This window comes from Pseudorca crassidens, chromosome 11, assembly GCF_039906515.1.
Source record: "Pseudorca crassidens isolate mPseCra1 chromosome 11, mPseCra1.hap1, whole genome shotgun sequence".
NCBI lineage: Eukaryota > Metazoa > Chordata > Mammalia > Artiodactyla > Delphinidae > Pseudorca > Pseudorca crassidens.
Window position 1 is genome coordinate 87,376,869 of NC_090306.1, and position 25,781 is coordinate 87,402,649.

Consider the following 25,781-nt stretch of genomic DNA (forward strand, 5'->3'; position numbering starts at 1 on the left):
GGAAGAATGGGTGGCTTTTCTCCAAAACCTGCCAAGGGCTGGACCTGAAATCTATTAGCATACAGGGACCTTATTTACATGTCCATGTCCGCTTCCCAGATCACTTTCTTCGGGGCAGGGATTGAGTCTTTTTTTTTTTTTTTTAAACATCTTTATTAGAGTATAATTGCTTTACAATGGTATGTCAGTTTCTGCTTTATAACAAAGTGAATCAGTTACACATATACCTAGTCTTTGTCAGGGCACTATCTCTAGCATCTAAACTAAGTGCCCAGCATGTTAGAAGCACAATAAATGGGATCTGAATTGAATAAATACCATGATATCCTCAGGGTCCAAGATGCAGAGCCAGCTGAAGGTGAGACATTGCTATAACACGGGCCTTCTGCCACTTCCAGTCATAAATTCCAATTGGATGGGGTCCAATGCGAAGCTGCGTGTTACCGAAGCCTGCTCGGTAGGGGGTAGGGTCAAAGCAGGCCTCTGGAATATTAATAATTCTGAGCAGTGACCACAGCTATGATATTTACAGACCCATGAAGCACAGGGGACAGCCTGAGGCTACACACACAGCTATAGACTCCAAGGATTTACTCTGCTCCAAATGGAGCATGTATATTGCCCAAGGCTGCCAAAAGCCATACGGCTCATTAGTTTTTACTATACAGAGAAAGGTGCCAGGCCTGGTGCTAAAAGGACATGACAAAGCACATTTGACAGCAACGGTCAAAGGAAAAAGCACAATGGGAGCGGAACTGCTCTGCGGGAAGTTGCTCCTGCCTTTGGAACAGGAGACAAATACCTCTGCCTCTCCGTTTGGAGGCCCAGGCTGGTTGGAATCTGACAAGGACTTATTACTTTAGAAACTTTTTTCAGGGGTTTGGTTTCTTCCCCTGGATTCTCCTTGCATGGTGATGGATGTTTTATTCCTGAATATTTTTTGATGCTATAACTCTTGGTGTAGTTTGTGAGTTACACATTGGGAGGGGGTCAGAAGAGAGAAAGGAACAGAAAGAGAGCAAAAAGAGAGAGAAAGAGAAAGAGACAGAGAGACAAAGAAATAGAGAAGGGAAGGGGAAAAAACCCCACAATTATAAGTAGATGGAAAGGAGCAGAAAACTGTAAAGAAAGGGGTGGGAAGTCAGACAAGGATGGAGGTAGGACCTCAGGCAAGGGCTCCCCCTTCTTTTTGTTGCTTTATACTAAAGGATGTCGAAGTATCCTTCAAAAGGAGCTTACGTGGTACACATCCTTACATCCTGCAAGAGGCATAGAGGGTGACATTTTTGGTCTCACCTTTTAGCCCTGATAAATCGCTGCTGACTCTCACCATGAAATCTCACCCTTATATATTTTTTTCTGCCACCATCACTCTCTTTACTTTCTGTCAAAGGCTAGGCTATCTGGTTCGGGGCAGTTACCTTTCATGGGTTACACTTTTTTAGTGGTTGGAATAATTAAGATCTAGTCTCTTGGCAAGTTTGATGAGTATAATACAATATTATTGTCTATATTCACTATACCATGCATGAGAACTCCAGGACTTTTTTACTACTTGTGGCAAATTTGTGCCCCTAAACAACATCTGTCCTATCCCCCGACCCTGCATCCCCCGGTAGCTACCATTTTACTCTCTGTTTTTACAAGTTTGGCTAAAAAGAAATGATAACTACGGGACGTGACAGAGGCACTAATTATCGTTGCGATGGCAATCATATTACAATATATAAATGTATGAAATCAATATGTGTACACCTTAAATTTACACAATGTTATATGTCAAATATACTTCAAAAAAACCCCAAACCTTTGTCGGACTATTCGAACCCAACTTTATCTGACCCTACCACACTTAAATCTCTTCATTCAACTTCCCCCATGTCTCTGGCCCTCTTCTCTGCACACAGCCTGTGATGAGATCTTGTCCTCTGTCCACGCTGCCCCACTCCATCCTGAGGTATAGATCTCACATGGAATGTTACACATCGCTCAGGGTTTCCCAAAGTATGTTCCCTGGACCACCTGCTTCGGAATCACACGGATGGGGATAAAGGAGGAGGAAGAAAGGAAGACTTCTTTACATGCAGCTTCCTGGGCCCAGTCCACCCAACCCTATTAAACCAGGCTGGGCAGGGGGCGACTGCGGAAAACTGCATTTTAAATCTTTGGCCCAGCTGATTCTGAGACACAGGACTGTTTAAGAACCTCAGCAAGAGCAGCCCTTCGGGGGTCTCAAATTCTTCCTCTTTCAAGACCCTGTTCAGAAGATCAGAGACCACCCTCCCTAAACACATGCTGTGTCCAGAGAATGGGTCACACACTTACACAACTCGTGGAAACTCTCCAGGCCTACACTTTCTCATCTAAAAGCAGGGGGCGGTGTCTGAGTCGTGAATGGGAACAGGGACAGGACAGGTAACAAGTACAGAAGTGCAGCTGACCTGATGGGAATTAGGGGAAGCTGGAGGCTACATGCTCTGGTTAAAGGGGCAGCTGCTTCTCCACTGCACTCACTTGTGGCTGGAGGGGAAGGCCACCCAGAGGTGCCAAATATTCTGAATTTGTAAGGAATGCTAGAAATCTGGATTTGCACGTAAATTTCTCTGATTTTTCATTTCTGGCTAAATTTTTTTTAACAGGCCAAACAAAATAGTATACACATTCAGACTGTGAGTCTATGTTTGCAACCTCTGGCCTAGAGCTTCCTAGGGTTGCCTTTAGCACGCGGGTGCTGGGATTCACTGACCCGGAACCTTCCTGGCTTAATGAGCTGTTCTGTTGCTGGTCGAAGCTTCTCTGCCGTCTCCTCTCCTTTTCAGAAGAACCAAGGTTCTTAAAAATTAGCACACATTTAAATCACCTGGTGGACTTGTTAAAATACAGATTACCAGGCCCCGCTCCCAAAGTTTCTGATTCAAAAGATCTGAAAATTTGCACTTCTAACAAAATCCCAAGGGATGCTGAGGCAGCTGGCCTAGGCTGGATGCTTTAAGAATCACTACTATAGCACCACTCACTGCCTATAATGTTTCCTCTCCCTAAATCAGTGCTCACACCTTAGCTCCTCTCGCATTTCTGAGTCACTTCACACAGCAGCCACTCTGGGCCCTTCTGGTGTTGCTCACGTGATCAAAACCATTTTGACAATAATAACTGTCTTTTCTGAGTGTTTACTGTGTGCCGGCCATTCATGTAAGCACATTACTATATTAACTTTGATCTTCATCACAACTCTATTAGGAAGGCGTTAGCACCCCTGATTTCTACCTGGAGGGAAGTGAAGCCCAGGGAAGTTAAGGAACTTGCCCGCAGTCACGTAGTTAGTGAGAGGCAGAGACAGAACCCAAACCCAAAATGTCTGACTCCGGAGCCCGTTTATCGTAGAATTTCTAGACAAAGCCTGGATACTTTTGAGAGTGAAAGGGAACATTATTAATGATTATGCCCGACGACAGATGTAAACCAGGACTGTCATGGGCAAACCAGGACGTAAGGTCACCCTGTGCGTTCTGCCATTTCAAATGTCCTTTTTGGATGATCTACAACTTTGTGAAAAGGGCACAGATGTTGCAGCCAGTCAAAATACAGCTTAATTGAGCTAAAGCATGAAAGGGCTTAGGTCAGGGCCTGCTACATGGTAGGAACTCAACAGATGTCTGTTTCTTTCAGTCAAGCTTCTAAATCCTTACAGGGGAATATAGGCAAGTGTCACATATAGCTAAGATTCTGAGGGCCCTACAATAATGTTGATAGAAAAAAAGAACATAAATGAAAACTCTTAAAAGGTCACACTAAGATTCTAATAATCCAGGGCTAAGCGTAAGAGTTCATAGAGGGCAACTCCCTCAGGTTTTACATTTGTAAGGAGGTATGGAGTCTGAAGTGAGTCTTGAAGATTGCGTAGAAGATGGAAAGGCTAGAACTGGTGATAGGTAGGGAAAGACACAGACTTTATGCAGAAACTAAATCAAGGCTAAGAAGCATCTCTGTGACTAAATTCTGTTGCATGCTTCAGGTTCACTCCAACCTTTGTAAGACTCCAGATAGGATAACAGAGGGAAATATCTTTATTTATTTAGTGAGTTTTGTATACTCTGTCATTGTTTTGCCCTCACTCACAAAGCCCTAGAGAACCTGGATGAAGACCTGATCCTCCCAGGCACGCAAGTACAGACAGAGAAATTTCTGAGAAGAATTGGCCCGGGGTTTTCGAGAACTTTTGAATTTAGGGATTTTGAACAAAATCCTGCCCATCACAATGGTTTTCACAGTAAGAGCAACAGCTGCGGGTACTTAGTCCCCCTGATTTATGTGAAAAGGAAGGACAATTTCATCATACTTTTTCTCAGTCCCAAGTGTGGGAAATTCCAAACAGGCTCAACGCTACCCTCTAGTGTGCAAAATGGGCAGATGTGGGGATCAGAGAGCATTTGTGACAAAACCCCTGGAAGACTGGAGAAGGTAAGGAGAAAGAAACATTCTTGTATTTGCAGAAGGTCCATGAATTAATTAGTATCCAAGGGCTCTAAGAAACAGACAAATACTTCCCTGATGAAAGGTCTAACATGGTACTTCCCATAGAATATAATGTTCTGGAAAGTACCAGTCCTATGTGATATTCCATTCACATACCCTCCTGAGGCCCATGGTGAAAAAGTTAGGAATTCTCTGTACACCATGCTCCCCAAGCCCTCGTTAAAGAATCAGTGTTTAATAAAGGCTTGTATAGTAAAGGCTCTGGGAAGTTATGCAACGATGAAACTCTACTTCCCACACATATTCGAACACTGAAACCTTTTCCGTTTTGTTTTCTCACAAATCCATATTATCCCCTGGGAGAACTGCTCCTAGAGCATACATCGGCCAGTGCTAGTGGGAAAAACACAGAGTTCTTACCTTAAGCTCTCCTATGATGAAAGAAGATCTGTCTCATAGGGTTTGATTACTCTACTTTGCTTGCAAAGATAGAAGTCAGTAGTAACCCAGTAGAGCTGACCAAGGTACAAAAGGGCAAAAGACCAGGGTGATGACTGAAACCTAGTATCTGATCCACGACACCAAGGACTGGAAGATCCCATAAGAGGCTAAGAGGTCATCCAGCTCCACCCCACCCTACATCCCATCCAAGTCTTTAGGCAAGACACTCAATCTTCTTACAGTTCTCCTAACGTGGCATTCTCACTCTCTGTCGATCAAAGTCCGAATGAGGCTTCGTTCAAGTGTCCCCTTCTTCAGATTTTTCTCCTGACTCTAGGCTCCATTGAGCATTTCCATTTCTGACCTTCAGTTAGATCATTCATTTATTCATCGAAGGCATATTGAACACCTGCTATATGTACAACATGGTGCTGGGAATGCAGATCTGAATAAGACAAAGAGCGTACTTTTGAGGAGCTCATAATTTCTGCCACTGAAGGAAGATGTGAAGAGGGGACAATGCAGACTCCACTGAAGCAGATGAAGATAAATAAGCCACAAAGACATTGCTGAATACCATCCAAGAGGGTTGTCAACAGGATCGCATGGAGTTCCTAGAACAAAGCCTGGCTCGTGGTAAGCACTCCGTAGATGTTAGCTGTTATTGTTGTTATTACTACCACTGCTATTACAGATTACATTTTTTTGCATTACTTGGTTCTTTTTTTTTTTAAAACCGGATACAATTTATTTATTTATTCACTTATTTATTTATTTATGGCTGTGCTGGGTCTTCGTTGCTGCGCGTGGGCTTTCTCTAGTTGCGGCGAGCGGGGGCTACTCTTTGTTGTGGTGCGCAGGCTTCTCATTGTGGTGGCTCCTCTTGTTGCAGAGCATGCAGTCTAGAGCGCAGGGGCTTCAGTAGTTGTGGCACGTGGGCTCAGTAGTTGTGGCACACGGGCTTAGTTGCTCCGCGGCATGTGGGATCTTCCCGGACCAGAGATTGAACCCGTGTCCCCTGCACTGTCAGGCGGATACTTAACCATCGCACCACCAGGGAAGTCCCATTACTTGGTTCTTAATATGCTGTAAGTGTCCAAGAAAATGGAAGAGTAAGATGCCATCTCCCCCACAAGTGGTTTACTTGGTGAAATTACTCCTTTACTCAGTGGCTGATAAATACCAGAGCCAGAGACACTTTATTTCTCTGCCTGTAAAATGATGCTACTGATGACTCTCTTTTTGGCTTATTTCATTGATTCATCAATTCCTTCCTTTATTGTTTTGACGAATACTTATGGAGTCCCCATTATGTGCCAGACTCTGTGCGAGGGATGGGGAATATAGTAATCAACAAGACAGATATGGTGTCTGCTTTCCTGAAGCTTGCTATAGCCCAGGACTTGGGAGAAAATTTGCACAAAATTATGTTATGTGAATGTATTTTGTGACATATAAGGCAGGGGTAAATGTAGAGTATTAGTACAATTTAACAACTTACCAACAGTACTGCTGTCAATCTTGGCCCTTAGTCTCTGGAATGGAGAACATCATTGTGCTTACTTGGCACTGGGCCTGGTTTCACGACCTTCAGAAATGTCTGCTGAACAGATTAATGAGTGGACAAATTAATTAGAAGCATTATTACTAAAATTCCATTTGCTACATAAATATAATCATGATGAAAAGAGAGGGGGGCGATAAGAATACATATGAATTAATGAACTCCCATTCTGTGATAAATGACATTATGTACCTCATTTTAAGGGTGAGAAAAAAAATGAAGTTCAGACATATTAAGTAACTTGCCCAGGGCTTCAAACCTATACACACAGTTAGTAAAAGAACCAGTGGCCTGAGAACACACATTTTCCTTCCCCTTTAGGGGGAAGCTACATTCTTTCCCCCGATCCCGTTTTTATTATTGGGGAACACGGTCTTCTTTTCCAGACTAAACTAAGTGGGAATGGATGAGGGGATGACTTCCACCTAATATGTCGCAGCTGGAGATGGGTGCCATGGCCATTAGCTGAAATCGACGCCCTGAAGGCAGTCATTACCAGCCCGTCTACTAGGAACCCAGAGCATCTCTGATAATGCAGTCTTGATGTCCTCCCAACATTTTCCAAATAAAGTGAAACAAACAACAGATTTCCTTAACACCAAAAGGCCAGGAGTCTCTGTGCTGAGTGAACTTGATGGAGAACTCAATCACACGATAATGGGGCCTGAAAGTCACCTAGTCCAACTGTTTACTTGACTGTTTAATCTCCTCTACTCCATCCCCACCAAGTACCCTCTAGGCTATGGGTTGGTGAACTTGTTCACATTTAGGGTAAGCTGTTTGGAATGAGCTGATTGGAAAGTCTATTATATGTTGAGCTGAAATCTTCTTCAGGCAGCTTCTACTCATTGGTTTTCACTTTCTCCCTTGGGATCACCCAGAAACCTGATCTGCTCTCCACATGATTCTTATTTCTATGTTTCTCCTATGATACTTGACATACCACACGCTCACGCTATTATAAACTTAATCCTTTTCCTTTCAACTCATTGTAAATAAACACCTATTTTAATCTCAAAACTGAGCGATAATATCTATGAAATTGTAGGTTTGATATGTTTGTTTTCTATTTTTTCTAATAAATATTAACTATATTATCAGTATGTTATTAATTCCATGTATTATTTGTATTAATGTATTATTAATTAACATTATTATTAATGTATTATTAATGTATTGGTGGTGGTATGACTACCCCATTTTGGGAAACACCATACATATTCCTTCTCTATATACAGTATTTGAAAATATCAGTCACAGCCTTCATTAGAACCAACATTCCCATTACTTTCAATCATATAATATTATGCAAAATTAATTTACCATCCTAGGTATTTGCCTCTGATTCGTCTACATGCCTACTTAGGTTTGTGGGAGCCAGTCTCCTACAAAATTCTCTAATTATTTATGTTCTGATTTTACTAATACCATCTGTGTTTTCATTAGCTTTCTGGGCAGTGGAACTACTGTACGTATTTCTAAAGAGTTCACTTGTCCTTAAAATCCTTAAGCATTTTTTTATCCACACCAGTGTTATAACATCCTTTCCCATCTTGTTCATTCTTTTTTTCTTTCCAGTAGAGAATGTCCTTCTTGCCCCCCAGCTCTATTGAGATAGAACTGTTGTATAATATTGTGTAAGTTTAAGACGGACGGGTTGCCATGACACACATATTGCAGAATGATTACCAGAATAACGTTAGCTAAGTCATTTTTTAATGACTTTTTATCATTTTTTAATGTGGTGAAGACATTTAAGATCTACTCTCTTAGCAACTTTCAAGTATATAATACAGTATTTTTTTTTTTAATTGCAGGTCTTGGTGGCTTGTTCTTATTAATTTATTTATTTATATTTGCTGTGTTGGGTCTTCGTTTCTGTGTGAGGGCTTTCTCTAGTTGCGGTGAGCGGGGGCCACTCTTCATTGCGGTGCGCGAGCCTCTCACTATCGCGGCCTCTCCCGTTGCGGAGCACAGGCTCCAGATGCGCAGGCTCAGTAGTTGTGGCTCATGGGCCTAGTTGCTCCGCGGCATGTGGGATCCTCCCAGACCAGGGCTCGAACCCGTGTCCCCTGCATTAGCAGGCAGATTCTCAACCACTGTGCCACCAGGGAAGCCCCAATACAGTATTTTTAACTGTACTCATCATGATGTGCAGTAGATCCCCAGAACTTATTCCTCTTATAACTGGAAGTCTGTACACTTTGATCAACATCTTTCCATTTCCTCCCACGCCCCAGCCCCTGACAAGCCACCATTTCCTCTCTGTTTCTATGTTTGGCTTTTTTAGATTCCAGGCAAGTGATATCATACTCTGTTTTTCTTACTTATTTCGCTTAGTATATGCCAAATTGTACTAAGAAGACACACATCAATGGAAAGATATCTGGGGTTCATGAATCAGAAGAATTAATATTGTTCAAATGCTAATACTATCTAAAGCCATCTATAGACTCAGTGTAATCCCTATCAAAATTCCAATGGCATTTTTCACAGAAATAGAAAAACAATCCTAAAACTTGTATGGAACCACAAAAGACCCCAAATAGCCAAAGGAATCCTGAGAAAGAAGAACAAGCCTGGAGGAGTCACTTCCTGATTTCAAACTGTACTACAAAGCTGTAGGAATCAAAATGTTATGGTATCGGCATAAAAATAGACTCATAGAACAATGGAACAGAATCGAGAGCCCAGAAGTAAATCCTGGCATACACAGTCAACTAATATTTGACAAGGGAGCCAAGAATACTCAGTGGGAAAGCATAGTCTCTTCAAAGAATGGTGCTGGGAAAACTGGCTATTCTTTTGCAGAAGAATGAAATTGGACCCCTTTCTTAACCCCATTCACAAAAATTATTCAGAAATAAGTAAAGACTTAACATAAGACCTGAAACTTCAAAACTCCTAGAAGAAAATATAGGGAGAAGGCTCTTTCATATGACACCAAAAGCCCAAGCAACAAAAGCAAAAGTAAAGAAGTGGGACTCATCAAACTCAAAAAGCTTCTGCACAGCAAAAGAAACAATCAGCAAAATGAAAAGGCGACCTATGGAATGGGAGAAAATATTTGCAATTCATATGTCTGATAAAAAGTTAATATCCAAGATATATAAGGAACTCATACACTCAATAGCAATAATAATAATAATAATAATCCTATTTTAAAAATGGGCAAAGGACTTAAACAGATATTTCTCCAAAGAAGACACACAAATGGCCAAGAGAAATACATGAAAATGTGCTCAAAATCACAAATAATCAAGAAAATGCAAATTAAAAAACTCAACAAGATATCATCTCATACCTGTTAGAATGATTATCATCAAAAAGGCAAAATATAACAAGTTGGCAAAGACGTAAAGAAAGGGCACCTTTGTGCACTGTTGGTGGGAATGTAAGTTGGTACAGTCACTACAGAAAGCAGAATGGATTTTTTCTAAAAACAAAAATAGGGCTTCCCTGGTGGCGCAGTGGTTGGGAGTCCACCTGCCAATGCAGGGGACACGGGTTCATGTCCCGGTCTGGGAAGATCCCACATGCCGCGGAGCGGCTGGGCCCATGGGCCATGGCCACTGAGCCTGCGCGTCCAGAGCCTGTGTTCTGCAGCGGGAGAGGCCACAACAGTGAGAGGCCCACATACTGCAAAAAAATAAATAAATAAATAAAAATAAAAATAGAACCACCATTTGATCCAGCAATGCCACTTTTTATTATATATCAAAAGGAAATGAGATTAAGATCTAGAAGAGATATCTGCACCTCGTGTTCTTTCGAGCATTATTCACAATAGCCAAGACATGGAAACAACCTAAGTGTCCATAGACAGATGAATGGATAAAGAAGATGTGGTGTATGCATAAACAATGGAGTATTACTCAGCCATGAGAAAGAAGGATATCCTGTCATTTGCAAGAACATGGACGGACCTTGTTCTTTCTTTTGGAACCAAGTACGAGAGCTTGCATTGATCTTTACTATATTTCATCTTGACCTATCAATTTAACCGTAAGGATGCGTGCTGATTCTGATTCTGTTACCTAAAATAGTCATCCTCCCTCCTAGCCTCTTGCCATCTACAGATTTGATAACCATGCATTCTGTATCTTCATCCAAATCACTGACAGCGTATGGTCCCAGAACTTGCTTCCAGGTTGATATTAATCCATCAATCATCTTACTTTGGGTACTAGTTTCTATTATTGAATTCATGTTTCTTCATTATTAATCTCCTAGAGACTTTTGTCATTTAATATGGTTTACGTAATACTCTGGTAATCACTTTTGACATACTTAAGTACTGCTTCATAAGCACATTTTTATTTTTGTAAGATTATTAAAGAATTTCTTAAAGACCACTCACCACTGGATGTTATAATAAGGTTTATTATTATAAAGTACCTACTTATCCACTCATTGAACAAAACACTTGACATATGCTGGGCCTTTTTAATATAATCAACTCATCATGGTAGGTATTACTGTCCCTAAGATACAGGGGAGGAGTTTCTGAAAGGTCATAAAACCATCAACGTAACCCATCTAGTAGTTGGAGAAGCTAAGATTTAAACGCAGGTCTGTCTGACATCATAAAAGCACAATCCACTTTTATTCTAAAATGGTAGACTCAGAATGGGAATTGAGTTTGGACAGATAGGCATGTCTGCTCTCAGCAGAGTGTCCGCATTTGCAAAGCTAATATGTAACAGCTATCCTGGAAAAATATCAAACCCCTGCCAAGGGCTTTGATTTGGAAACATTGAAAACCTTAGTCACATAATCTGCCCAGAAGAGAGGTTTATATAGAAGAAAAGATGTGGCATAGTTTGTGTGAGGAGTCTCAGTATGGAAGCCAGGAGCAGAGAGCAACGTCGGGAGAGGTACATGCTTTAGTTCTGCATGTTAGAGAGTAATACTCCTGAAGGCTGGTGAATTCCAGAAACTGGAATTGAAAATGAGTTTATTTATGGTCTTTGATTGTGGTACAATTCCACGGGAAGAAGAAATAAATATTGTCTCGATTGAGCCTCCAGATCCTGCAGCTGCTGTCACTATAGCTACCACTATTTTGCTTCTACTGGATGAGTAACAGAGTAATGCCATCTCTCTGGACTTCTCCGACCACATTCATGGACACAAAAGCAACCCAGGTCGTTTCCCTTAAGAGTTTCTGTACTAGAAAGGGAGCTGCATTCTTCACCCCGTCCTACACAGGCTACAGAGCTCCAGTCAACATGGGAACCATTTCAAAGTGATGTAGGAGACTGCTGGCTCCCAATGGAAAGACAGACTAGTGGCTGTGTTGTATGAACTTCAGTTCCTGGACATTTACCCCTTAGGAAGAGAGTTGAGATGGCTGCTTTTCAATGGGTACAGCCTCTCTGCAACCTTGGCCCTATTTCTTAGCTTTTAGAGGGTGGGTAGTAAGCAAGCTTTTCCAGTAGAAGGCTGTTTCCAGGTGCCAAAAATGCACTTGGCCATGGAACTGCTGCAGAAGGTCTCTGGGGGAAGCTCTGTGTTTTTGCATGGTTGTGGGTTGCTAGGTCTGGGATAACCTGGGGCAGGCTGCATTGCTCACCAAATCCTTAAATGAAGTGCTTTAGCATCAGAGCATGGGGTAAGCTTGGCTGGCTTTTCTGTCGGGGTTGGCAAAGCCAACTACATAGCTGCCATGTCGAAGACCTCACGCAAGGTATGTCCAGCTGAAAGCATGGAACGTCTTGGTCAGATCAGATGGCTGGTCCGTGTGGAAGGGAGCCAGTCATCCACCAATGCTTGTTTAAGGTAATCCGAAACATTTTAAATAGTAATTTCATTAAAAAGGCCTTTCCACCTGCCTCTAAATAGCAGAGGAGACCAGTCTATGTAACGAGAATTTCATTACAATGGAAACTGTCTTGCACATGTTGTTTTGTTCCGTGGTTTGGTAACTATGCTCCCAAGAGAGACCAGGCTAGGACTTCCTAGGATGTACTACATCAGTGATGCAAATGCCAACCTGATCCTAAGGGAAACTGAAATCTGACCTGACCTATAATGTGATCTGCTTGATTGCTAAAACAAACAGAAGGCCCTCCCACATCCTGCACTAGAGAAAGGCTTGAGTTGGCATCCCTCTGGGTGTGGTCCCTTCACATGGTGAAGGGAAACGTCCCTGTTTTAGATGATACCTCTGAAGTAACCAGCATATCTTGACAGCGGCTAGCTAGCTCAGAGAATTTTCTGTATTTGGCCAACGGGGGTTGGCATTTGGGGTTCCATGTCTGGCCCCAACCAAACAGCAAGGGAAGTCTGTCTCCACAGCTGCTCAGTATGCCCTGGTGCACAGGAGAACTAGGGGGTACTTAAGAGGTGCCCACACAGTACAGTGGGAGAAACTGTGTTACTTTTCAGACTGGCTGCTCTGAGGCTCTTCCCCGTCTCTGGCTGGGATCATTGTCACAATCTCCCAATGGCCTCCCTGCTTTCTCCCTTTCTCCCTCAGTCTGTTCTCAACACAGCAGCCAGAGTCATGCTGTTCAGACCTAGGTCAGATCATGTCACTGCTCTGCTCAGAACCTTCCAAAGGCTTCACACCTCACTCAGTAAATTAAAAGCCCAAGTCCTCATGGTAACCTGTAAGACCTGATTCTATCCTTATCACCTACTACTCTTTCCTTGTATCCACTCTGTTCAGCCACAGTGGCCTCCTTGCTCTTCCTTGGACACATTTCTGTCTCAGGGCCATTTCTGCCTCTTACTTTTTCTTTGCTTATCTACATAGCTTGCTCCCTTATACACTCTAGATTTGTTCCTATTTGATCTTCTTAAAGAGACCTTCTCTGACCCATCCTCACCTAATAGCACCCTCTCCTCCACTTCCTCGCCTAATGTTTCACCCTAGCATTTATCAATGTCTAATATACTATACAGTTCACTTAACATTTTATTCATTGTTTGTCTCTGCTGGACAATCTCTTGGAGCAAAGATTTTTGTCTAATTTGTTCCCGATTGAATCCCCAAGATCTAAAGATCTATGATAAGCCCTCAACAAATGTGTGCTCCGTAATGAATTATACCATTTAATCCTTTCAACAAACGTGTGAAGCAGATTCTGCTGTATCCATTCACAGATAGAGAAAATAAGCTTAGAGATGTTAAGTGACCTGCCCCAGGTCACATTGACAGTCATTGATCTTTCTTTGGCCTGATCACTTACTGCAGGGCATCATTACGCTGCTTCTCCTGCCACAATACCAAGTCTCCTAAAATCAGTAGCTTTCAGGTTCAGTCCTACCACACTACTAATAATCGCTAGTCCCTTCCGCACCAGTTCCTACAGACTGAAGTTAACAGCATTTCTTCCATAATTTCTCTTAGGCTTTACAAAGTAGTGACCCATACTTTTCCATGTTGTAACTCATTCTCTGTCCACAGTGGACCCGTGAGATGAGGGGCTCTCCTTTAGCCCAGCGCAGACAGATACTAAAAAGAAATCCTGTAAATGAGAACATTCTAAGTGGACTTTCTATAGCATATTGTTTATAAAGCGCAATTTAAAATGCTTTCTTATTCTTATTGTATGTCCTTCCTGACCACTCCAGGAAAGAACTTTGACCCTGAACTCAGAAGGTCTTCATTCAAATTTCATCTTTGTTATATAGGCTAGCTGTGTGACCAAGGGCAAGTGACTTAAACATGTCTTTGACAAGACTTTCTAATCACCAAATAGCTCTTACTGCAGAGGGTGATTGTAAGGTGTGAATGAAATTATGTTCGTGAAGCACTGGTGAATATGATGAGAAGGCACAGAACATTTAGACATGATAAGGAGATGGTAGGATAATTATCGAGAGCAGGGATCTAAAGAGGCCCACATCAGCTGCGTTGTTTGTCACCATTCCATTGGCCCAAGTTACAATGTGTGAATTAATTCATCACCATTGCTAAAAACAATAAGAAATCTTCAAGATCATCAATCAATCAAAAAGCATTAGTTAACAAACTTCCACTATGTTCTCTTCATTACCAGGTCATGAGTTAAAAACAAAATTCCCATTGGATCTTGCCAGTATATTTGTGGAGATAAACATTTATATGGGAAAAAAGAACTAAGAGTACTCTACAGTAAGCAGGTAGGGCCAAAGACACAGCAATGGCTGTCAGCAATAGAGGGGTAGAGATCTTTCCCAGAAAAGGTAGTCAAGGAGGGCTCAGTAGGGAGGTAGTACTTTGGGCTGGCCTTACATGTGAACTGAATCTGAATAGGTAGCAGGAAAGCAGACACATCACTGGAAGAATAAGTTAGCTTAAAAGATGAGGCTGACAAGGGAGGATGGAGTCAGAAGCTAGAGGACCTTGAACAACAGTTGAAGAACTTTGACCTTGATCCTACAAGAAATGGGGGAGTGGGTCAATGTGTAAGAACATAAGAAATGTTTAAGAGGCAAAGAAATCTGGAATGTTGGAGCTGGAAGTTACCTCATCCACTTCAGCCTCAACCTGGGATTGAAGAGGACCCTGAGGTCCAGAGAAATGAAGTGACTTGCCCAAGAGACAATGTCAGTCAACCCATGACAAAACCAAGACTTCAACTCAGGTCTCTGGCTCCTAGTCTGGTATTCCCCACTCTTCAGAAAAGAACAGCACATGCATGGCTACTTTTATGGGCCATAGCACCAAAAAGGTCTTCTCTTACCCCATCTCCTCACACATGCATCAACCACGATGCACACTTACCATTGCTAAATTTTAAAATCGGCATTAAGTGATCTAAGATAATTCAGTCCAGTATTCTAGTGAGCAAACAAGAGGGACAAGAGTTAACACAGGCATCTACACTTGCTTTTCCAATAGCCTGAAATCAAATGATACCTGCTTTTCTTTCACATTTGCTCTACTTTCCCTTCAGATTCCACTTCTTCCTCTCACCCATTATTTAATCATAAGGTCTTAATCCCAGGCCCTGTCCACACCATGTCTGAGCCTTGCAACCAGGTCCAGGTTGCCAACAGCCAAGTATTTTCTTAAGAAACTAGAATTGACTAGGCTTTGATTGGAATAAAATTTGTTTTTACAATTCACATCTTGAAATAAAATTTAAACTTCTGCTTGGTGTGTTGAGAGGAGCCAAATAATAAACTGAAAGTGAAATTGTTGTCCCTCCACACAGTCCAGCAACCACATGGGAGTGTGATTTGCCTGGACCAAGAGGTGATGATGGGCCTGACAGTGTGATGGGCTGAATATTGGATCATGCTCAGCCTAGTATGTTTCTCCAGAAATTACTTCCTGGAAATAGAAATACCTCACTGTACTAAACTCTTGAATTTGCCTTTGTTTGAACATCTATAACATAAGGGTGGGTAGATATGTGGATGAACTAGATGACAGGTGAACTTTGAGATTCATTGAAGCCCTGTAATCATTATATTCAATTTTAACCAAAATGACTCAAAGTCCGCTTTTCAGAATTCTAGTTATTAGGAGGAAAACTCTACGCTTTCTTGCACTGTACATTGTCTTATGCCTCATACAATATTCCATACTTAGGGATCACTATGTATTAGCTTATTAAAGGCCCCAAGAAGTTTTGCAGTAAGTAAACTGCTTAAACAGCTGCTGCCCAAACTTATTTATCATGGAATCTTTTCTTTTCCTGCAAGAAATCTCTAGCCTAGTTTTACTAAATTTATTAGCAAGACAATAATGAATGAAAAGAATAATTACCGGTGAGAACTGGGCAAATTTCTTATCTACTAACATGAGAATATGATCCAGTAATTCATGACAACAGTCCCTAGAGGAGAAAAACAAGAGGCGATAAATATGATTTTTAATCAACTAGAAAAGGCTATATATAGGGGTATGTATGGAAAAACAACTAAACATGATTTACATTTTGACATTCAGGAATGATTCCAGAGCAGCTCACCTGCTGGCTTGTTAAAATAATGTTATCTCAGAAAGGCCAGCTATTCAGAAGATAAATTCCTATATGACACAACTATTACTAGTAGGTTCAAATATCATAAAGGATTCATGGCAGAAACACTAAAGTCACATAAATCCCCTGTAACATCAACAACCCCCATTTGCATAATCATGTTGCCAATAAAATCCTTTCTTATACATTATCCTATTTGAGTCACTCCATTATTCTGATTTTTATCTCCAGTTTATAGATAAGGACACGAAAACTCAGAGAGGCTAAGTGTAGTGGATGTTGCAGTGTGCCACCCAGATTCCCCTTAGCACCAAGACACCCCCTTCCTCCTGCCAAAATTGCAGGCCGCTGGTGGGTCACCACTGAGTCCCTCCCCAGGAAAGGAGGAAAGATCTTGAGCAAAGGCAGATCTGCCTCCCAGGATAGCCCACATCTACTGACTTGTCAAGAAAAGGGGAGAAAGTTTCATCCCCTTGCCTCGGTTCGGGACATCTCTGAAGGGCTAGCCCAGATTCACAGTTTCTGAACCTACTGTAACAACTTCATCACAGTTCCTGAGCCTCTGTTGCCTCTTCCAAGTTCTCCTTCTCTCATTTCTCTTAGATGTGGACCCCCAGGGCCTCCCCAGTTAACATCCTGCATGCCAATCTCCACCTCAGAGCCTGGTTCCTGGGAAACGCAACCTAACGACTCTAACTTGACTAAGGTCACCCCACTAGCAAATAACAGAACCATAACATGAATGTAAATTCCATGCTCTGTCAGCACACCGATATGTCACTTGGCAGGTGGGCCTATGAATGGATGTGACCTCTATATTCACATCCCCTGCCATTAGGCACCACATTTGCTAGCTTCAGTCACACTGGCCTCCTTTGCCTTCCTGGAACCCACCAAACCCAACCCCCTCAGAGCTTTGTGCTACCTCTTCCCTCTGTCTGGAAATTTCTTCCTCCAGATCATTATATGACTGGCTCTTTCTTATCTTTCAGGGCTCAGCTACAGGATCATCCCCTCAAAGGTGCCTGCCCTGACCATCCAATAGAAGGTAATCCTTTTGTTCTAGTCTTTCTTCTCTAGCACACTGTTCTGCTATATGTTCATATTAGCACTTAATTCCCTGACATTAGCTTACGCATTTACTTGCGTATTATCTTCTCCCTCAAGGCTTGGCCTCCAGAAAAATGTAATTCCCATGATAGCAGGAACTTTATGAGTATTCTCAGTACTTTGAACAGTAGTTCTCAAAGCGTGGCCCATGAACCACCAATGAAACCGTTTTCATATTAATACTTAGACATGAAATGTCTTTTTCATTATGTCAACATTTTGCAATGGTTATATGAAAGCAGTGGTGGGTAGAGCTGATGACTCCCTAGCACGAATCAAGCAGTGGCATCAAACTGTACAGCTGCTTATGGTGTTCCTCACTGTAATGTCCTTAGAGGGGGGAAAAAGCTAGTTTCATTAAAGAATGTCCTTGATGAAGCAATAAAAATTATTGTTTTAAAATTGTGACCCTTGAGAATACATCCTTTGAATATTTTATGTGATGGAAAGAAAGCAACCATGAAGTGTTCCCCTTGAGTGACAAAGAAACTTTGTGTTGAAGAAAAGCATTTGTGTGCTTGTTTGGTACGAGCTATACTAGCTGCATTTTTCATGAAACACCATTGTTACTTGAAAGAACGACCAGCGGTCAAAGTATGGTTATTTATATCTGGGTATGCGACAGACATTTTCTCAAAAATGAATTAAAATGCCACTGCAAGGAAAACAGCTGACAGTATAGTTGCCCATGATAAAATTCAAAATTTCAAGTGAAAATGAGAATTTTGGAAAACTTGCATCTGTCATCATCATTTTGACAGCTTCCCACTACTTAAAGATGTTTTCTGATGAAATTAGCGATATTAACAAATATGTGATTTAAAAAAATATAGCATATATAGTGTGATGCAATGTGTCAACTTTTAGACTACCTGAACTACCATTTTCATAGTGAACAACGCATGAAGTTACAAAATTACGCATGGTAAAAGGAACCATTCTGAGTGCAAGATAGACCAATGGATTTTAACGTAATAGAGTATGAAAAATTAATTGATATGGTTTCAAAATCCTCATTGCTGCTAACTTTTAAGAACTCACTACTAATTGAGTTTTATTTTAGCATCAAAGGTTATCCACAGTTATCCAAAAAGGCTATCAAATCACTTTCCCTTTTCTAGTTACGTAAGTATATGAGAAACAGATTTTTAAAATATACTTTAACCAAAACACATATCACAACAGATTGAATGCAGAGTGCAAAGACAGAACTGTCAGACAAAGCCAGATACTAAAGAAATTCACAAAAATGTGAACCAATGTCACTTGTTTTTATTCCATTTTTTCTTTTTTTATTGGGGTATAGTTGTTTTACAATGTTGTGCTAGTTTCTACTGTACAGCAAAGTGAATCAGCTATATGTATACATATATCCCCTCTTTTTTGGATTTCCTTCCCATTTAAGTCAGCACAGAGCACTGAGTAGAGTTCCCTGTGCTATACAGCAGGTTCTCATCAGTTATCTATTTTATACATATTGGTGTATATATGTCAATCCCAATCTCCCAGTTCATCCCACTCCCCCTATCCCCCCTTGGTGTCCACACGTTTGTTCTCTGCATCTGGGTCTCTATTTCTGCCTTGAAAACAAGTTCAACTGTACCATTTTTCTAGATTCTGCATATATGTGTTAATATACGATATTTTTCTTTTTCTTTCTGACATACTTCACTCTGTATGACAGTCTCTAGGTCCATCCACATCTCTACAAATGACCCAGTTTTGTTCCTTTTTACGGCTGAGTAATATTCCATTGTATATATGTACCACATCTTCTTTATCCATTCGTCTGTTGATGAGTGTTTAGGTTGCATCCATGCCTTGGCTATTGTAAATAGTGCTGCTGTGAACATAGGGGTGCACGTATCTTTTTGAATTATGGTTTTCTCCAGATATATGCCTAGCAGTGGGATTGCTGGGTCATATGGTAGCTCTCTTTTTAGTTTTTTAAGGAACCTCCATACTGTTCTCCATGGTGGCTGTATGAATTTACATTCCCACCAACAGTGCAAGAGGGTTCCCTTTGAAACAATTTCACTTTTCTCACTAGTTATTTTATTGTTTTGAAAAATAGAGCTCTTTTATAAAATTTATCAATGTTATTTTTGTTAATATGTAATGGAATTATTGACTTCAATCAATTTTTAAAATTTCTTAGTCTTAATTTAGAAATTGATAAATATTGATAGATACTACCCACATAAACAAAAGCTCTTTGGGGTCTTCAAAATTTTTTAAGAGTGTAAGGGGATCCTGAGACCAAAATGTTTGAGAACTTTTGGTCTAGAATTAGTGCTGGCATAGATTCGGTATTCAAAAACTATTTATTGAATGTTCCAATATTTATAAAAGGAAACAGGTAATTTTAAAAAATACATTCCCAGTTGGGTTATAGATCATGTCTCTGCACAATGCAAAAATAGAATATTGTATCCATCTGAGTGAGCAAGTACACTTTCCCAGTGGCTCAAAGTACGTAGCTGTCAAGAAAGAGAATATCCATCCCAAGTCTGATGGTCTTGTAAGGAAATATCCACTTCCTACAGACAGCCAAAATCAAAGGTTTTTTAGGACGCAGGAAGTCTGTCGGCTTAAAATTAGTTCTCATAGACCTTGCCTTGCTTAGTAGTGTTCTTTACCTGTAGCCAAGGAACATTTATGAAAGAGAAGAATCCAGCACAGTCCCAGACATTTAATGAGTTCCTCTATGCTCTACCCATCAGGCTGTCTAAAGACATGGCAGCCAATGCTGTTTGAACAGGAAATCTGCTTTGGAAGCCCTGACACTTAAAGTTTCTCTTTAAGGGATATGGATCAAATCAAGTTCATAGTCAGGAGCACCAAGCTGCCCCTCTTCCTCAAGCTCCCCTCTCAAGCCAGGGCATGATAACCAGAGAGAAGCAAAAAAAAAACTAGGATTATCAGCTGAGATGGGGACCCTTTGGTAGTGCCAATGTTATGAAAGCTAAAATTAAGAGGCACTGAAGTGAGCGTTCTCAATATTGAAACTCAAAGGTGACAATGGGATTCTCTGCCCAACATTTTCTGGAGCTGACCCCGGGATTTTCAACAGTTTTAAAGCAGGCTCATTTTATGGCTCGCCAGATTTTGAGCAATAGTCCTGACCGGACTTCATCAGAAAAGTAGAGGAAGTTCACCTCAAATTTTGGAACAAGGGCTTCCCTGGTGGCGCAGTGGTTGAGAGTCCGCCTGCCGATGCAGGGGACGCGGGTTCGTGCCCCGGTCCGGGAAGATCCCACGTGCCGCGGAGTGGCTGGGCCCGTGAGCCATGGCCGCTGAGCCTGCGCATCCGGAGCCTGTGCTCTGCAACGGGAGAGGCCACAACAGTTGATTAAGTAGAACCAAAGTAACAAGACCTTTCCATTAGACAGACACTTTTTGTCCTACTTAAAAAAAAATGAAGTGATAAGAAAAGCAAGTGATATAAATAATTTCATAAGGAGAAAGGACTACTTACAAAGAGTATCTGGGGTCAAACATCCTTTCGGCTCAGTCTTTTCTGTACTTTCAGTGTTCAGTGCAATTGATATAATTAATAACAACTATGGTTCAAAACGATGATTCAGAGGCATCAGAAATTCAGGCACTCATCAACTCCTCATGAATCTTAGAAAGTTAACAGACACAATTTATTATTGAAACCTTTGCATCGTGTCTCGAGATAACTGGGAAGGCTATGAATAGTTTGTACTACTACTCACAGTCTACAAACTGCTGTGACGCATTTCCCTGGACTGATACGGTCACATTATAGGTACTACCAGTCTGTTACTAAATAGTAGCTGAAATATTGAAGATGGATACAAAATCATCTTTATCATAATAAAACAGCCATCCCTGGACAGCCTGAACGTCAGGTCCCCTCGCTGTTCTTCCTTCACTCTCTTCGGTTACTGTATTATCAGTACAAGTGGTTCATGTTTATTGTTTGTCTATCCATGAGAAAGGAAACTCCAGGCATGGAGGGTCCTGGTCTCATTCCCTGCGGTTTCCCTGCACCTAGAACACAGCCTGCTGCATTGTTAGGGCTGATAATTGTTGCTGAATAAATGAATCTTGAACATTCCTCAAGTGCTTGCATGTTCAATCGTAAGTGACAAGTTCCAGTCTCTCTCTGTCTATATCTGTCTTTCTTTTTCTCCCTCTCCTTCTCTTTCTCTCTATTTCTATTCTCTCTCTCTCTTCCTTGTATTCTGCTGTTTGTTCAGAGCCTAATCAGGTACCTGGCACATAATAGGAGTGTCTCAGATATTGAATTGTCTTTGTTTGTTCAGGCTGCTATAACAGAATACCATAGACTCAGTGACCTATAAACAACAGAAATTTATTTCTTACAGTTCTAGAGGCTGGGAAGTTCAAGATCAAGGTGCCGGCAGATTCTGTGTCTGATGAAGCCCTGCTTTCTGGTTCATCGGTGGCACCTTCTCATCTTCTCATGTAAGTAGAAGGACCTTCTTTAATAAGGGCACTAATCCTATTCTTGAGGACTCTGCCTTCATGACCTAATCACCTCCCAAAGGGCCCATCCTCTAAAGCCATCAACTTGAGGGTTTGGATTTCAACACATGAATTTTGGGGGAACACAAACATTCAGACAATAGCAATGATGAAGGAATAAATGAATAAATTGTAGGAATCTTTTCTAATTGCAGTAAAAGTTTTGTCTGGTTTTAAGCATTAGCAAGTGGATGGAGAAAGGAGCTTTTCTGATATCCTTGGAAAAGTTTCCCAGAGAGTACCCCTTGCTCTGCCCATGCTTGGGGCCAGGGATGGTATTCAAAATATTCAACAACTGCTCTGGTGGCATCCACCCATTAGTTTTGACATCAGTGGTAGACCGGATTAGGTCGCTGGGCCAGGTATTAACTCTCCAGTGGCTGGCTTCCAGAATGTTCTGGGGCACCAGGAGAGTGGTTGGATCACAAGGGATCATGTAGGATGCTTATAGTAGCTGTTCAGACTATTTAAATTTTTTTTTTTTTGCAGTACACGGGCCTCTCACTGTTGTGGCCTCTCCCGTTGTGGAGCACAAGCTCCGGACGTGCAGTCTCAGCGGCCATGGCTCACGGGCCCAGCCGCTCCGCGACATGTGGGATCTTCCCGGACCGGGGCACGAACCCGTGTCCCCTGCATCGGCAGGCGGACTCTCAACCACTGCGCCACCAGGGAAGTCCGGACTATTTAAATATATTGTCAACCCCTCCATCTCCACCCTGGCTCTATCCTGAATCACAGCCCTGCCTGGTGCCCCTGTAAGGTGGTCGCCCTTCCTAGGAGTGTTCACAGAACAGCCTTGGGGGCTCAGCCCTGGAAGGGTGCACATCACACAGCAGGCAGGGGCAGGGGGAGCATCCTTGGCACTTATGGTTCAGAGAGTGTACTGAGAACTAGGGGTGTCTGATGACCGAAAAGTGAGGCTGGCAAGGAAGCCCTGACCTGACAGCAGTCCTCAGTGGGTTGCAGCTAAAAGCCTGTTTTGTCTGTACATAGAGAAGAATGAGCTGCACCTCTGACACAGAATCCCAGGCCACTGGGACACTCCCAGATTCACCGGGACAGCTCCTCTGTAAGGGTGGATTTGGAGGCCTGGGGAGGAGGAAGTGTTTACCCAGCTACTGAGTGACAGAGCTCTGTCTAGAATCCAGGTTCCACATCTAATTCGGGGGCCCTTTCTCCTGTCCACCCAGAGCATGGAGATAGGGACATGGGCTTGGCAACCAGCTAGCCCTTAGTCAGCGTCCTGACTGGACTGTGTGGTAACCATGTGCCACTTCGTATGCCATTTTTTCTCTCTGAGCCTCAGTTTCTCTCTGGAAAATGGGAGCAGCTGCATCTGCTTCACCTAATGCTTGGAAAGCGCTTAGCACTGTTCCTGGCACGTTGTAAGGACTCAGCAGATGTTCGTCATCACTTACATGACTGCTCTTATTATCTCCTTCCTGACTCCGGAATATTTTGGTTGGCTTACTCCAACTTTGCATACTGAATGCTGAATTTATTGGGTGAGGGCTCAGACCCAAATCTTTGCCTCTCGATCCTCTGTGCACTGTTTCTATCCCAGCCACACGTAGCTCTGCCACTGAATTTCTGAAAGGACAGCTGACCTGCCCAGGGTTACCCACCGTTACCTAAAGTTAGTAGCTCTTAAACCCTAGTGCTTGGAGAAAGAGCTGCTCCTCTTAGCAATCTTCTGATGAGCTAGGAGGTTCACCAGAGACGCCCTCTCTGCCAGTCTTACAGATGATCCTATTAGGAGTCCGAGGGCCCCCCCCCTTGTTTTGGTGACACACAGGACGGAAAATGCCATTGAATTGTGATGATTCTGAGCCTGCAGTGCCAAAGAGGGTTACTCTGAACTTAAACTATAACCATTCTACCCAACTGTTGCCAAGTTGGGTGTGTAGACGGGATCCCAGACGCAGTGATACTAGGAGGGTAGCTGCAAACACTGCTTATCAAGCCCTGCCACCAGCTGCTTCCTTACCCTTATTTCTTTAGCCTAAAAGTAAAGAAAAAAAGACAAAGAACCAAAGGTGTCTAGTTAACTGAGGGCATTTGCTCGCTGGGTTTTAGTTCACTAAGAGGCTTTACCATCATTCACACGAGGCAAGCCACTCCTTTGTCTCCTTTATTTAAATCAATCTGAAAGAAGGAAAAAGAGTCTACTTTTTCCACTTGATTTTCCCTATGTGTGTTGACCTGACTTTCGATGGTCTGTGAACCCCACCCACTGTGTCTGTACCCAAGGCTCCAGGTGAGAGATTCTTGAGTTAATCTAAAACATTGGCAGTTTTGGACACCAGCTAACAAGAAGGTGAACATTCCCATTGTTGAGTTATGCAATTCTCCGTATTGCTGGCACAGGCTGGTCCCACTTGCCAGAGAAGATCTATGTGGACTGATAGTTTATGAAAGAGGCTAGGAGGAGAGAGGGACGAGGCCAGGTGGCAAGAGGGTCAGCAGGAGGGCAAGGAAGGCTCAAGAATATGGCTCAAAGGCAGGACTGACCAAAGCCCTTGGCCGGGGACGGCAGCGATGTGAGCACAGAGTTCACCCTTGGCCTAAGTAAACCTTCACGAGGGCCTAAATAAAACTTTTTCACTTAAAAAACTTCAGCAGTAATGACTTCCAGCTGTGTGACAGAGCAAAGCCCCAAGTCCGAATAGTTTCCCTAGAAAGAAACAATTGTGTCTGCCCCTGCCTCTTTAACTCTTTCATCCCCATCCCGGAGGGAGACGCACCCCAAGTCTGTTCTCTGGTCCCTCGCAGGTGGAATGGGCTGGGCAGCTTTGGTGGCCTTTGCATGCTGGGCCTGGAGCACGGCTCTGGGCCTCCCCTATCCCAGTCATATCCCTACAGCCATCCTCTCCATCGTGCTGTAAACTGGAGTCCTGCCTGTTGCCTGTTTTAGTAAATGGAGTCTCACTGGGACACAGCCACGCCCATTCGCTTGTGTACTGTCTACGTTTGCTTTCTTGAAGCATTAGAGTTGAGTAGTTGTGACACAAATACTATGGCCCGCTAAGTTAGGGTCCTGGGCCCAATCCTAACGTGTGTGTGTGTGTGTGTGTGTGTGTGTGCACGTGTAGGCTTCCCCACACCAACAAGCAATTCTCAGACACCAGCAGGGCGTCTGAGAATTCAACTCAGGTCCGACAGTGTCCCCCTGGATATAGAATCAGATTCCACAGGTAAAGGGTTCGGTCCCACAAGACTGCCCTCCACTTTAGACACCAAACATAAGCCCAGGTTACAAGTTGGAGGGTCCAACAACCCCCTCCAACTCAGGAGGCCACTTGCAAGTCCACGTTATTACCTGTACTTTTGACCGAAGGCTATAGATCAGAGATTCCCATGACACCCTCCTTGGTTCGATTAATTTGCTAGAACGGTTCACAGAACTCAGGAAACCTGTTTATTCACTAGATTACCAAGTTATTATGAAGGATATTAAAAGATATGAGTCAACAGCCAGATGCAGAGATACATAGGGCAACATCCGAACAAAGGACCTTCTGTCCTCGTGGAGCTTAGGGCCCCACATGGTGGAACATGGAAGTTCTCCAAGCCCCCTCCTTTTTGGGTTTTTATGGAGGCTTCATTACGTAGGCATGATTGATTAATTCATTTGCCTTAGGTCCAACCTCCAGTTCCTCTTCTCCCCCCAGAAATCAAGGGGTGGGACTGAAAATTCCAACCCTTTATTCAGGTTGGTTCCCTTGGCAACCAGCCTCCATCTTTAGGTA